Source organism: Anser cygnoides, chromosome 3 (assembly GCF_040182565.1).
Source record: "Anser cygnoides isolate HZ-2024a breed goose chromosome 3, Taihu_goose_T2T_genome, whole genome shotgun sequence".
In the NCBI taxonomy this organism is placed as follows: domain Eukaryota; kingdom Metazoa; phylum Chordata; class Aves; order Anseriformes; family Anatidae; genus Anser; species Anser cygnoides.
In genome coordinates, this window is record NC_089875.1 from 23,125,117 (window position 1) to 23,140,249 (window position 15,133).

A 15,133-nucleotide genomic window follows, 5' to 3' on the forward strand; every position below is an offset into this window, starting at 1 on the left:
GAGATGAGGGTGCTCGGTTTAACCTCCCCACAGAAGGGCAGGCTCCTCAGTGACCCAGGCCTTTCCTGATGATGCCATGCAGCTGTGTCTTCTGTGCTGGGCCTCAGCCTGAACCTCCTGGCTCAGGTGTGTGGCTTCTGCCAGCTGCTTTTCACTCAGAAAGCAGAGCTGGAGGCTGCACAGTGCTTTCTAAGGATGGTTGCAGTGCCCAGCTTTCTTAGAATAAGTTTAACTGATTATTAAGGTTTTTTTCTTAAAACAAATAATCACTGCTGCAGATGCATGAAAATACTTCCTACCAGGGAAGAAATAATACGTTGAAGAAATGCCTCCACAGTACAGTTGTTCATTATTAGTTTGTGCTACTCTTTCAGATTTAGTGCTGTAGTTAAAGTGTTTTCATCTGGATAAAAGGTTTTAGTTTTTGATGGCTTATTCACTGAATTAAGCTGGCATATTTTTGAATTCCAGTTTAGACATTTATAAACATTTGTTTCCTTGATGCCATCAGTTCCCTCAGCCCCAGCTCCAGCACGGAGGTATTTTTTACAGTGGGAATGTAGCTATTTTCACTTAATGTTATGTTTATTTTGACATTTCTGCCTGTGCTCTTCCCCAAACACTCACTCTGGGGCACCTTCACAAATGTTTGTTGCACAGAACATGCTGAGGTCCCAAAAGAAAAGCAGAGCAGAAAGACTTCATTTCAAACCAAGTCTCAAGGCAGTGGGAATTTTAAAGAGGCAAGCACATATTTTTTCAACTTTTTTTTCCCTCTTAATTGTCTATAATTTGTCATTTTATTTTTTAGTTTCTTGAGGATTGTTATGAGAGAATGGCAAACGAGTAAAATGCAGTGCAGTTCAAAGCAGACTGACTGCCAACTAGATTTAAAAAAAAAAAAAGGCTGTAATAAATCAGTAAATCAGTGAGTCATCTGGCATTCAGAGGAAAAATGTAGGATGTACAGTAGGAAGGGAAAGTACACCACGGAAGGGGTTGCTGCAGCATGCCCCATTTTCCTGCCATGCCCATGTTACTGATGGCTGGAAGCAGGCTGCTGGGCTTGGGCCTTAACCAGCACGTAAGATAGAAGCTGCTTCTCCAGCATTTCACAGTAGCAAAGGGAAGAGGAAAGTTTGGCACTTGCATCGAGGGTATTGTCAGAAAAATGGTGGAGAAAGAAAAAAATGGTATGAATTACATCTAGGTATTTGTATGCATGGCATAGATTGACGTAGATCGGAAAACATTTCAGAAAGACAAGCAAAAGTCATTAGTGACTGTGACAATGGGGAGACAGTAGGGCATGAAGAAAAATGTCTTCTCTTTTAATTATACTGTAGACTTTTTCCCTTGGGTTCTCTCTTGGTTAGAGTATTAATGCTTTGTAGTTAATTAGCAATTCTTTCCTTGAGAGCAATTGTATTATATTAATTAATATAGCATTGTTAACCTATTAATCCTGCCAATTGGCTTGAGGTATTGCACAAATGGTTAAAAACAAATGACAATTAAAATGGATCCGTTATTTATCAGTGTTTTAACAATGAAGTAGACGACTCAGCCCAGTAAATGGAGACTCCAGGAGCCCTGCCTGTAGGGGATTCTCTGCAGGCACACTAAAGGCCATTTAGAAATGCAGGTCCCAACCCTGAGATACTGTCTCAGGTGAAGTTAAGTCCTGATTCAACAAGCCTTTTCAAGTCATACATAGCTCTCAAGATGTGAACTGTCTCACAGGAATTGAAGGAATTAAAACATTTCCAGAGACCCAAGTGGTGTATTGCAACCCTGGTGATGCTGACCCAGCTATCAAGGTTTACTTCAGGAGGATTTTCATGTGCATGTCGATCTACAGCATCAAGGCCACTTTGGCCATCAGATGGCAAGAAGTGCTCAAATTTTCAAAACAAACCTTCAGACATCATTATAAAATGGCTTCTGGGAAGATGTGGGAGACAGTAAAGCAGGAAGACTTGGTTTTGAGACAACCAGTAATTTAATGTTCTGCAGAGGGCCATCAGTAAAATATAGGGAGTACTGTGGTTGAGTCTAGACAGCACTTGCACTGAGCTATGCTCGTGGTACGACATATTGGCACCTCCTATAAGCTGCTATTTTATTCTCCAGAAACTCAAGCTTCATTAAAAGAAATATAGAAAGATAGAGAAAATATTTGTATAAATAAAAAGGCACAGTCTGGGCAGAGAGCAGGGCTGAACTTGCACAGGGCTTGGGACACTGCCACGGGGAGGTCAGAGGAGTCAACACCGCAATGATAGGTGAACTATCAACATTTTAAGTGCCGTATATACTTGTGTAATGGCTGGGTGCATGGAACAGGCACACCCTGCAATCACACCCCCGGCTGCCAGGGAACAAAAGATCTCTGGTAGTTTTAGAAGGTGTGCATGCAGCAGCAAAGCTGTCTTCTTAAACCAAAATCACAATGTCTACCCTGCTCACTGTGACTTGCCATCTTGTAGAGATATTTTATTTTTTCCTCCTGTAAAGAAGGGACCAATCCTTCAACATCTACTGGAGTTCTCAGGTACATTTGACACATTAGGCAAAAGCAGAGTTCTGCCCTTGTAAGCTTTCCATCCTCCCAGGTGAGGGTAATTATCCAGAAAGCTGTCGGAGTCATTTGGATGGGTCAGTTCCACGTGGAATTTTATTTTGAAGAAAGGTATGATTCTGACAGAATACCATCAGCATTATTTTTTGTATTATATTGGACAATAAACTGTAATGCATTGCAGCCCGGTTTTAACAGAGAAGCTTCACAGTCATATTATAAACAGGAACATTAGCAGTTTTATCATCTTGTTCCAGGTAATCATCTTGTTCCATGTAATTATTAGCTTTCGCTTCTTGGATGAAGTAATCTTTTAAAATCTGTTCCTATTTAATTAGCCACATTCCCTACTGACTGCCACAGGCATCTCCTGTGCAGGTGTAGTCTTGAAGCTTTAAATTCACTTTCAGAAGTGATTCCAAAAAGGAGCTACTCAGGCCGGAATCAGCAGCAGAAAACCTCTTCTCCGTCAGTCTTGCCATTCAAGACAAGAAGGCGATCAGGATGTGTAACAAGGACTACAGCTTACTTTTGGGCAGGAGACCAACCAAGCAGTGAGACCTGGTCAGGGGTAGGTGAAGGGATAATCATTTAAAAGATGGAGCAGAAAAGAAGGCATGCTGCACTGCATTGGACTGTACCGCAGACTGACTTTTCTTGTAATGCTTCTGTGCTCAGTGCTTAGAAAGCTTGATTTTAGCTCCCATGTTACTCGGGGTTTAAGTGTTCTTATCATCTTATCACTTACTTAGCATCATCCAAAAGTAGATCCTAATTAGCTGATCAAAAGGCAGGTCTCACAGTGAATAATAGCCTGGGGATGGGCTTTATATCCCCACTGAGGGATAAATCCAGTGATCACACGTGCACGTTCATATCCTGCCCTTAGTCCATGATGATCTGCTCCATGTCATCTCAGGCTTTAATGCCAATGTAAAAGGCATTAAATCTGACAGCAGCATACAGCCACTCCCAGGATTTCAGCCTGTTTCCTGACTGGCTGTTTTTTTGTTTGGTTGGTTTTGTTTTTGTTATTAAGGCAAAGAGGGATGGTGCAGCGCTGATTGTCACGGAAAGAAGAGAGTGGAAAGAGAATTAAGGATATAGGAAAAAAATGGGGCTTTACTATATTGCACAGTAAAACACAAATTAGTCTTTGAGCACCTCTGCTATACCACAAAGTAGGGTGCAATTAAATATATTCAGTTCTACCAGTCATGGTGATCCAGCAGTCTCCAGCATTCAATGAAACCAGTGTCTGAGGGGAACAAAAAGGAACAGTAACTCTCTGTCCTGGTTGGACCCCTTAAGGAGATGCTGCTGGCAAGTGTGGTATCCCTGCATTGAACACCTTGTCCATGAGTTTCCCATTTGCTACCTCAGTACATTTGTGCCTACTCTGAAGCACCCAAACTTTGCCCAAACAAAGCTTTAGATGACGTCTGACTTAGTGAAAGTAATGACCGTCTGCTAAGAAATATAAGCCACTTTAAAAAATGAAAGCTGGATCTTCCTAGTGGTAATCTTTTCATCTCCACAAGCAGCTGATTTTCTTTAGGTGCTATAAAAAGAGACTTCTGGGTCCTCTGTAAGGGAGAGACTGGTAGGTCACATTCTGGTCTGTTTTCACAGCTAGAATAAATAGCCTAAGGTAAAGGGAATCCTCCTCCACTCAAAAAGGTTTATTCTCCTGACCCCAGGCTATAGCAACAAAGAAGTCCTTTGAAATTACTCCACAGTCCATGATAACCCTTGTGAATCCCACATCAGGAAGGGATCTGGCAGAGTTACAGCCACTGGTGGTGCCATTATACTTTCTTTGACCCCCATCCAAAGCACCTCTGTGTTGCAGAAGACCGAGTCCTCGCTGAATGTCTCTGTACCGCATGGGCAGGGAGAAAGCCATGAAGGATCTCCTCTCTTCTCTTCTTGCTCCTCTCTCCTCCTTGCTGCTGCACTTGGCTGCAGTAGGTGTAAAAGACAACCTTCATGCGATAGTATCGTAATTATTATTGGTCTTGGATGATATCCCAAAATGATATCAAGCTCACTATAACATATAAGAAGTCATTAAAAGGATTAAATCAAACTTAAGCTCTGTCTAGTTCTCAATATCTACTGCCTACCTACTTGCATCTGAAATGGGAGGAGACTGTTCTTTGACAGAGAGCCTGTTTTTATTTCCACAGAAGGAATTTCACAGAGGTAAATCCATCAGTTTCAGGAGAGATGTTCTTGGTTGGAACTAATATAAAAAGAATGACAATCAAGCTCATAATATTAATATATTAACTTTCTCCTTGGCTAACCACCATCACTCCTTGTCCCTGTCATAAAGACATTGATGCTGGTGTGATTTCTGGATATAGTTAAATGGGGACCAACTCAATGAATTTTTCTGTGGGTGAATTGGTCACATACCATTCTGTGCATGTGGCTGGCATGACTGAAGGACCGTCAGACCCCTTTTCTGCTTTTTCTACATATTTTCTTTGATAGCCTGACAGTGTCTGAGCACTTCAAAAGCATACAGGGGTTCAACCTCACAGTGACCTTGTGCACTGGGATAGTATCCCAGTTCACAGGGGGTTACACATTCACACTGCCAACCTTTAAGCTTCTCACTCGGTCCATAGGAGCCTTAGGCTCCTTACAGAGTCAGTTAAGGCTCAAGCTACCTAAATCAGGTATTTTGAATTATTGCAAAGAGATTAAAACCCTGACTTTCAAGCATGGCTTCTGATATGGGGAAATGCCATTTCTTATTGCTCTTGAAGCATCTTGTCCTTGATGTGCTCATAGGAAAAACTGCAGATGCCAAGGACTTCAGCTGGAGTTGGAGGCATTAAAGGCCAGGCCACAGGTAGATCAGACTGGCACACACAAACGCACACAATGGAAGCAGAAGCCACTTTTGAAAACAAGCCCTAAAGCTTTCTACTGAAGGAGGTCTGGGATAAATAGAGATTACTCCCCAAAATTTTGAGCCAGATGGCATGCCTTCACCACAATATTGTCCCTTGCTCTTCATCAGAGAAGCTGCAGAAAAGTATGAAATCTACAGGTCAAGCCAAAGTATTTCATATGTTTTTAACCCATAATGCAAACCTCTGAAAAAGAGTGTATGGCAGGTACGATCAAGTACTTCCGTCTGGGAAGTTACTGTCCATGTAAAGAGGGGCAAAATAATTTTTGGGAGTGGAATATATTTGGCATCTTCCTACAAATAAACCACTTGTTCATAATGACAAAGATATGAATAAGCATGTTAGCTTCTTGATCTGCAATTATTGATTTTTTTCCGTAAACGATCTTGTGGTTGCACTGCCTCTGAGAAGTGCAGGGTAATATTGATCATTATGGAGTTGTTAACTACTCGGTAAGGTCTCTATCATTGATTTTGTCTTTTACCTTTTCTCTCCTCTATTTCAGATTTTCTTTCTCTTTCCCAGAAATTCTGCCTGTCTGTTTAATATTGTGCTCTGCTTTATATTTCACTGCCTACAGTGAAACATACTTCCCAGATACCATAAGCTATAACGTGCTGGGCCATGCAATAACGTAGCTCACATGTATTCGCTGCATATCTTTCGTGCACCAAGCATCAGTCACTGCTGGAAACTTGCATAGTCTAAAAGGATTTTCTTGTGATGAAAGAATAGGCAGGAAGTTAAATGTTAAGGTTGTGATCTGCCTTGTGTCCTCAGAATTCAAGGAGAATGGAATTCAGAATAAAATACCACGTAACTGCAGCAGTCAGTACTTCTGGATCCCCGTGTAGAACTGACAATGCAGGTGAAATAGTGTGAAACATGAGAAAGCAAAAGCTGTGCAATGTGCTGGTATACATTAAAGCTGAGAAAACATATTTTTTATTTTTTTTCCATTCTCTTCCAGTTATTTTATCATCAGACATTGCTACAGGGAATGGAGGGATGAAATAGACTAAATCCTGGCATTTTCTTAAGTCATTGAATTATTAATGGAAAAACAAAACAATAACATCCCTATTAACCTGTATGAAGCACCTCTTGACACAAACAAAACAAAAACAAAGCCAGTAGGGAATCCTGAAATTGCTGGCATAAACTACTTGATAGTGTAGAAAGAAAAACACTTTGAAAAGACTTCTACAAACCCTCAATAAGTCCCTATATCTTATGTAATCCTGAAGTGCCTAACTGAATGATATAGATGTAAACTTTCATATCAGGGATCAAAGTTAAAAAATGTCCCCAAATTCCTCAACAAAAAACCTCCAAAGTCCTCTGCTTCTCTTGTGAATCTGGTCCGCGTTCCTTAGCAAGCAGAAAACTAGATGAGTTTTAAGTCTAGGGACAGGAGAAGATTTCACAAGTTCCAAAGCAGTAGGTTTCTCCTCTCTGTTTTTAAGGCTATCTGCCTTGAAAAAAAAAAAATTAAACTCTGTTTTCCTTTCTCTTTCTCCCTTCCTCTCCCTCTTTATGATGTTGAAAGGAGGCCTGAGAAAACTGAACCTCTAAATCATGTCGCCTTGCTTTCCTTTCACCTCATACTATTTGGATTGTTGATTCTCTGTCTTTACTAGCTTTGCATGAAAATCTGTTGGCATCCTGTAAGGGTGTGTGTCGATACATCTCACGTGTTAGGTAAAATCGACAGGAGGATGTGATGCAAAGGGAAAGATATGGTCGGTGCTGGATAGCTTCATAACAGGGACTTCCTTCCACCAACATGTTAATGAATTCAAAATCCAGACAGCAAAATACTTAGGAGAATATATAAAAAGAAAGATAGAAGCACCTGCAGCTACATCTGGGCCTGGATTTGGGCAGAAGGTTAGAGAGCACCTTTCAGGTAATCATAATCACAGAGAATTAAAAAGAAAATATCTCTTTCAATGTTTTTTAATTCTGTATTGCAGGTCACTTTCAGATGATATTCTGGGGGCGGCACAGGGACTCGTCCCGTGTTCTCACCTTCAGACGTATTTGCACTTTTTGAAGAAGGCTGTGTTGCTCGTGTCTGTCATCGCTTGTTGCCGTAACTTTTTAATTAAAAACTGACAACGTGAAGAAGATTGAATTTGCAGTTGTCAGTGATTGATTTATATGAAGTTTCTTGAAAGATCTCTCTATGAATGGAGGCTCTTTGTTACTCAACCAAAAGGAGAACGTGCAAGCCATGGACATGTTCTCAGAATCTGAAGAGGCATTATTAGTCATGACAGAGCATGAGCTTTCATTTGAAGTGCTCATGAAATTTGGCACGATAGGTTCCATTTTAAAATCAATCTGGTGGATTTATAGTTTCCCCAGGCAACTAGTCAAAAGTAATGCTGTATAACTATTTTTGGGGTAAAAGTACCATGCAGTGCCCATGGTTTTATCTGCTCTTCACTGGTGCAGCTAATCCTTTTTCTCAGCCTCGGGGGCACAAAGTGAGACATGGAGCAGAAATTTGACATCATCCAGCTGTCTGACAAATCAGATGACTTGATGACTTGTAGAATTGTTGTTAGAACAAAAAGCTGGGATAGGCAAATGATTCATAGCGCAATCCAGCTAATGATCTATGTGGAGTCTCTGGAATATGAAATCAGTCAGTGGCATTTTTAAGAGACCAGCACCATGCTCATCTCTAGCAGTAGTTGCTTGTATTTGTCTTCATTTCTTCTGTTAAAATTATCTGTGCAATGCTGTTGGATGACATCAACAGCAGTTGACAAAGATGTTCCTACAATATATATTGCTGTGATGATTTGTTCAACTTCCTAATTAACTCTCTTCCACTTTATTAGTTATTTAGACAAAGAGAATTGCTACAGTATTTTTGTTCTCCTAACTGTATGTTCATCAAATTACTTTGTCAAACGATAATCAATGTTTTTTTTGTTTTGTTTTTTTAATGTCCCCTTTAAGAATGCTAAAATGAAATTCAGTATTACTAGGTACTGGTACAATATCACTTTAGCTTGAGTTTGTGAAATACACCACTGTCTTTACTGGTGTTGCAGGCAGGGTTAGCTGGCATGGTGGTAGAAGCCTCATTACCAACCCGCAACAATTTTCCTTTAACTTGTGCAGTGGAGTGGCCTGAGAGATTTTAAGGGAAAGCTTAGTGAAGATGGATCATTTATGATTTTAACAAAACAGCCAAGTTTTACCTTTTGGATCGGAACAGAAGATGTGTGCATTGGTCATGTAGCTTTAAATCTCCAGAAAACACCCAGCATGTGAGTAGCTGCGTGGAAGGTTACAGAACCTGTATTTTCTCACAGAGAGGCAGGTAGCAATCTGCTATAAACATGCAAATATTTAGTCTGAAGAAATCAGAGCTAGCTGCTTTGGTAACAGAAGTGCTGACTATGAAGTTACAGTGTGCGGCTAGAGACCATTGCAGGCTGTGATATGAGAGGATATATTCAGTCCTGCAGTGGTGCTAAGGAACAAATCTGAATTGATGTCTTAGAGTTGTAAAGCAGTTTTCAGAGGTAAAATGAAAACTAGCAGAGCATTAAGCAGATGTGTCATACAATGTCTGTAAGATATTTACTGTGAGGAAGTAGTTACCAAAAGCAACCAAATCCTAATGGTCCTGCAGAATTTCTGTAGTCAGAACCACATCCCCCCTACATCTGTTTCCTACATTGGCTGTTGCAGCTCGTGGGCTCAAATACAGGACAGAGACGCTGCCACCACACACTGTCATCGTTGGCAAGCTGTGGGTTTGGGACTTGCCAGGTTCCCCAGGCTAGGCTTAGATCAGGAGATAGAGGACTTGGCGTCAGACTTCATATAGGGCTAGTTTGGGGGTCCCCAGGTTAGAATATAATGTGTGAAGTTACCACTTTTTGATATTTTAACAGTGTCACTACCAGCATTGTAGCAACTGTGCCCTAGCATGTCTTTTCTATGAGCTAAGGTTTCACTGGCATTCCTCCAGACCTTCAACATCTCTCTCAGAAGAACCACCAGAATATGGAGTCCTTTAAAGAACTCTTCCAAGACAAATAGGGAATAATGAAGACCCTGTGCTGGTTGCTCTACCAAGGCAAAGCTAGAGAACACCAGATGACTTACCTACCGACAAGCTAGACCACCTTTTTCCAAGCATTGCAGGAAGTGACTCTGAACACTATGTGGTGGTTATCTATTCATAAAGCACCAAAGACTGCAGGTCAGGTACTGAAGGCAGCAAAACAAACAGTGTAAATCCCACTGAAAGCTCTTTTGATCTTGTGTATGCTTTGGGATTCGATCAGGAGACTTACGAGCAGACAACACTGCACAAACCTTCAGGGCTGAAAATTGCACAAGAGCACAGCACAAAGAGGAATACTGAAGCCACTAGGCCACCACCGTGACAAAGTCCTTTCTCTTGCACAAGGCCTTTGTAAGACTATGATTCCTGAGACTTGCCCTCACTGTAATGTCCTCCTATACAAAAAGAAGCTGGGGTCACAAGGGAATGACTGATCTGCAGACCAATGTCCTGTATTTACATGAAATACCACGATCCCCCCCCAGACTAAATTACCCCTTGCCTTGCCATGTTCCAAGGCATCTCCTCTTTGCTACACGAAGCCCTAGAACAAGCACAAATGATTTGTATTACACCTCACTGCCACGTCTGGACTCCAGAGTGTGACATGAAGACGGAGTGTTGTTAGGAAACAGAAACATTTTATTGCAGTTGGCCTGTGACGGCACCCCAGGCTGCTGCACTCTGGAGAAGATAATACACCATTCAGGGGTAAACACAGGGCCCTCCCACAACAAGAGACATACAGTCCCACCCCCTGGAGGATGGAGGAGAACAAATGCATTACCTATATTGGTGATTCTTAACCTTTTTGATTTGCAGACCTCTAACACTTTTCCAGCAGAGGTCCTGATTTATACAAAATTAATTTGAACCCTCTGCTTGCTTTATTACTTACCTACATAATTACCACAAGGTGAATTCAATAGAGAATTATTATTCAAGAAACAGTGGGCTGCTTATACTTTTACATTTATGTTGTTATTATTCATCTTGAAATAAGCTTATCCTGATGCCACTCAGTTGCAAAATTTCATCGCAATACAACCTATAAATAGCATAATATCCTTCTATGCTGTTAACTCCAAATATGAGTAAATGCAAACACATATTCTTGGTTACACAACATTCCTTCCCTCCAACTATTTTCTGGTCTCTAAAAGCAGGCATAGGATCTTTTTTCCCTGACCACATGAGACAGCTTGCCAATGTACCCTCTTTGGCTTACATATGTCCAGAGGATCTCTTGACCTACTGTTCCACACAATCCTTCAAAATCTTTCTTTTCCACTCACAAATGTACAAAAACCATCAGGCAGCTAGCATCACAGGCTCATAAATCTAAGAAACATCAGCTTTTACTCAGGGTTTCCTACTTATTTCTGCTATTTCAGAGCGTATTTATAGCACTCTGTAAATACATAGTTGAGAATTAGACCCCTGTTTTCCCCTGCCCAACCAACAGGCAAACAGTTTCAGAAAGTAGAGATGCATAGGGCAAGCTGTTTTTTCTGTAATGGTATGGAGCACTGAACTGACATGTCAAAAGCCACTGAGAAATAACCATTCTCACTGATGATGCCATTGCATGAAGGGTGTGAAAAGAGCCTAGGTTCACATAAATAACCTCTACAAGAAGGAAACCAGGGAGGTGATCATCCCCCTGTACTCTGCTCTGGTGAGGCCGCACCTCGAGTGCTGTGTTCAGCTTTGGGCCCCTCACTACAAGAAGGACATCGAGGCCCTGGAGCACGTCCAGAGAAGGGCTACGAAGCTGGTGAGGGGCCTGGAGCACAAGTCCTGTGAGGAGCGGCTGAGGGAGCTGGGGTTGTTTGGCCTGGAGAAGAGGAGGCTCAGGGGAGACCTCATTGCTCTCTGCAACTGCCTGAAAGGAAGGTGTGGGGAGCTGGGGGTCGGCCTCTTCTCACAGGTAACCAGTGATAGGACCAGAGGGAATGGCCTCAAGTTGTGCCAGGGGAGGTTCAGGTTGGAAATGAGGAGACATTTCTTCTCAGAAAGAGCAGTCAGGCATTGGGACGGGTTGCCCAGGGAGGTGGTGGAGTCACCGTCCCTGGAGGTGTTCAAGGCAAGGTTGGATGTGGTGCTTAGGGACATGGTTTAGGGGGTGATGCTGGTGGTAGGGGGATGGTTGGACCAGATGGTCTTAGAGGTCTTTTCCAACCCTAAAGATTATTTGATTCTGTGATTAGTAATCAGAGTATTAATGTGTGCTGAAGGTATCTGATAAAACCCATTTGTCTGTCAGTAAAGAAAAAAAGGCCTTTTCCTAAACTGTTTGAAATGCGGTACCAGTAACAACCTCCTGTGCGTTGCTCTGCCTTGGGAAGTGATGCAGCAACAACCTTCTCACAAAACCACAGTCGCTCATATAACAGCCACCTCCACAGTTGACCAGTCATTATAAAACTGGCTTGCTACAGCCACCAGCAATTCAGAGTGGCAAAGGGAGAGGAGCTTTTGTGTCTGTGCCTGTTGCTGATGCAGGCCTGAGTGGAGCATTTAGATCTCCTGGGGACGAGTTGCTCTTGTTGGTCATCCCAGGAGGGTGTCCACATCGTGCTCCACTCACCACTGCACCAAAATCGGTGCTGCCCCGAGGTGAGCTGTTGCAGATGAATGCTCTGCTGAAGTACTTGCTCAGTTTCATCGTGACCAACGCATAGAGAAGAAGCAGGGCCGTTTGTTTCCACTTCCCCAGCCCCTACACTTTGTGGTGGCCACTCCGTGGTGTGCTGTGCGAGACATCCCCGGGTACAGGACAAAGCAGTATGTCACCACAGCAGGGGCTGTATTCCCAGAACACCATGCTGTTCATTCAAGCAAGATCATAGCTACGTAAACACAGTGGTCAACAAGGAGGATACTATAAACCAGCATTGTGGCTTGGCTATATTTAAACTCCACAAAGTTTAACGAGGCTTGAGCAAACAAAACAACGCAGCGCAATATCTGTGTGTAAACGTGTCTCTGTCACAGAAAATAACGCAGTGCTGGTTCTGCAGGGGAGGCCTCTCCCTCACCCGGATCCAGAGTGACACCTATGAGCCACTCCAGCAGCCTTCACACAAACCTGTCTTCCACTAGAAAGAATCGCATGAATGCAGCAGGCGATATAAATTCAGATGTAGCTCATGGAAAATGTTTCAGAAGCCGTTTGGCCTCGATCCAGCCTCGGGACAGCTGAGTGCCTGTGCGAGCTCCGGGCTCCTCACTGCGAGCGTTGTCCCAGTGCTGGCAGTGCCGTGGCTGTGCAAGCGCACACCGAGGAGGCTTGGCAGGACATTTCACTTTACTCAGTTTGTGCAAAATATTGGTGTAGCATACGATGTTTTGGAGTAACCGTCTGAGTTATCAGTAAAGCTCTTTGAATGTGGTGATATTCCTCCACTGCCTGAGGCGTGCAGAGCCATCTGTTTATCGGATGTGAGTATGAGGGACTGGATCACGCTCCAGACATTTTTCATGTCATCCCAGCACACGCTGCCTTAAGAAAAAGAGAAATTGAAAAGGAAATTCCTGAATAAAAGCAAAAAGTTCATGCCATATATGGTCATGAGCATTTGAGGATGACATGCCGATAAAAAATGAAGATTAGAGTTGCACAGTAGATTATTGCCAACGTTCTGATGAACACTTTTGGCATATCTCATTTTATGGTGTCCAGTGCCTCTAAAGTATTAAAAAGAACTGCTCTAGAGACAATTAAAATAAGTGGGATCCACCTTGTGACTCCATTGGGATTTGGAACTTAAGTGCTAAACGCTGTCACTGTTTTATCACAAGCTTGGGTACTTCCTAGTGAATGTTACATGTCTTAGATTTGAAGATCAGAACCCTTGAACAGATCACAAGAATTCCAGAATGAGACAGGCATAGAAACCTTGATAAACATATCGGATGGGAAACAGATAGATCCAGTATACTATAAGCATGACAGCAATGGGCATAAGTAAAGATGCCATCATGGTCAATATCAGTTTTTTGTGGTTTTTTTTTTTTTTTTTTTTTTTTTTGTAATTGACTAATTGACTTCTAAACTGCCAGGGGTGAAACTCTTGTCCCACTGAAACCAATGGGATTTGTGTCACTGACTTCAAGACAGCCAGGATTTTACCCCATGCAATTAGCTATGAAACGAAGCCAAATCCCATGTCTGCCTTGAACTTTGACTGACTTGAAATCCAGTTTTGAACTTCATAGCCCATGTTCAGCTTTGTATGTAACAGACGCAAAGCAGAGGCTGTCATCTTGAGAAATACATCCGTAAGGGAGCTAGTCCCAGAGACAGCTTTAGGAAAAAAGAAAACCACAATCAAAAAATCTGTTTTTCATGTTGGTCTTGCTACTGCAGCTAACTGTACTGGAGTATTTGTCTCCACTTCCCTCCAATCCAAATTAATTTTCCCCCTTTTCTTGAAGGAAAGCATTTGAAGCCCCCAAAATATTGCCAAAATTCTGCCTGTTAGTATCACAGACCAGTAGGAGTGATTTTTACTAACAAAAGATGATTTATGACCATATTTAGAAGACAACCAGGTTCATGATATTTTCATGGTAGAAGGGAGTTTCTCTTGGAGAATCTTCCCACATCCAAGCCCCCATTTAATAGAAGAAAAAGATTCCTCTGTTGATGATTCTGTAACACAAGAAGAGCTTGGGTTTTAAAGTGCATATTTAATATACATGCATGATTTTATTTGCAAGTGTAATAGCTAGTTGTACATAAAGGAAGGTCTGTATCACCTCATTGGTGGTAAGCAATAAATTATTGACAGTAAGAATATGTGCCCAGTGGCTGCAATTCCTTTCTAGAGGGAATATGGAGGGACCTTAGTTTCTGGAGGATGTCCCCAGGTGCACTAATTAGTAAGCTGTTTTTCACTGTCCTCTCTCTCTCCTTTCCATCATTAATCTGCCTTCTCATGTCCATGTTCATTGTACATCGAACTTGGTGGAATTTAATCTCAAATGAAGGGCAGAGTGACACACAATGACACCCTGCTGTGGGGAACTGAGAAAAATATGCTGCAATCAAAAATTAATAATGGATTTACAGGCTTGTCATGGCACACTTATCCATCTTTCTAAGCTGCTAACTGCAGAAGTGACAGTACAAGGAGCCAGCTGAAAGTTGGGGTGCATCCTGGACTTGTTCCTGACTGAGAATATTAAGAAATAAAAGCTGCCTGGGATGAGAGTACTTGCAGAAGGCTGTTTATATGATTTACTGATGGGAGAGAGGAAATTTTGTTATAGTCGGGCCGTGACAGCAGCACCATGAAAATATTTAGCAATGATATGTTTCCTTTATACTCAAAATATGCTTTAAGACAGCTATCCACACACTGTTGCTCATCAGTTGCATGCGATTATCAATATCCTTTCCCACGCATACAAGAGTAAAGACAGAAACTTTCACCTAAATGTCATCTTTGAAGCTTTTTAGCAGTTGTATATTTCTGTTTAGTCTTTTTCTGGATTTTATTAAAATCTCAGTGGTAAAAGCAC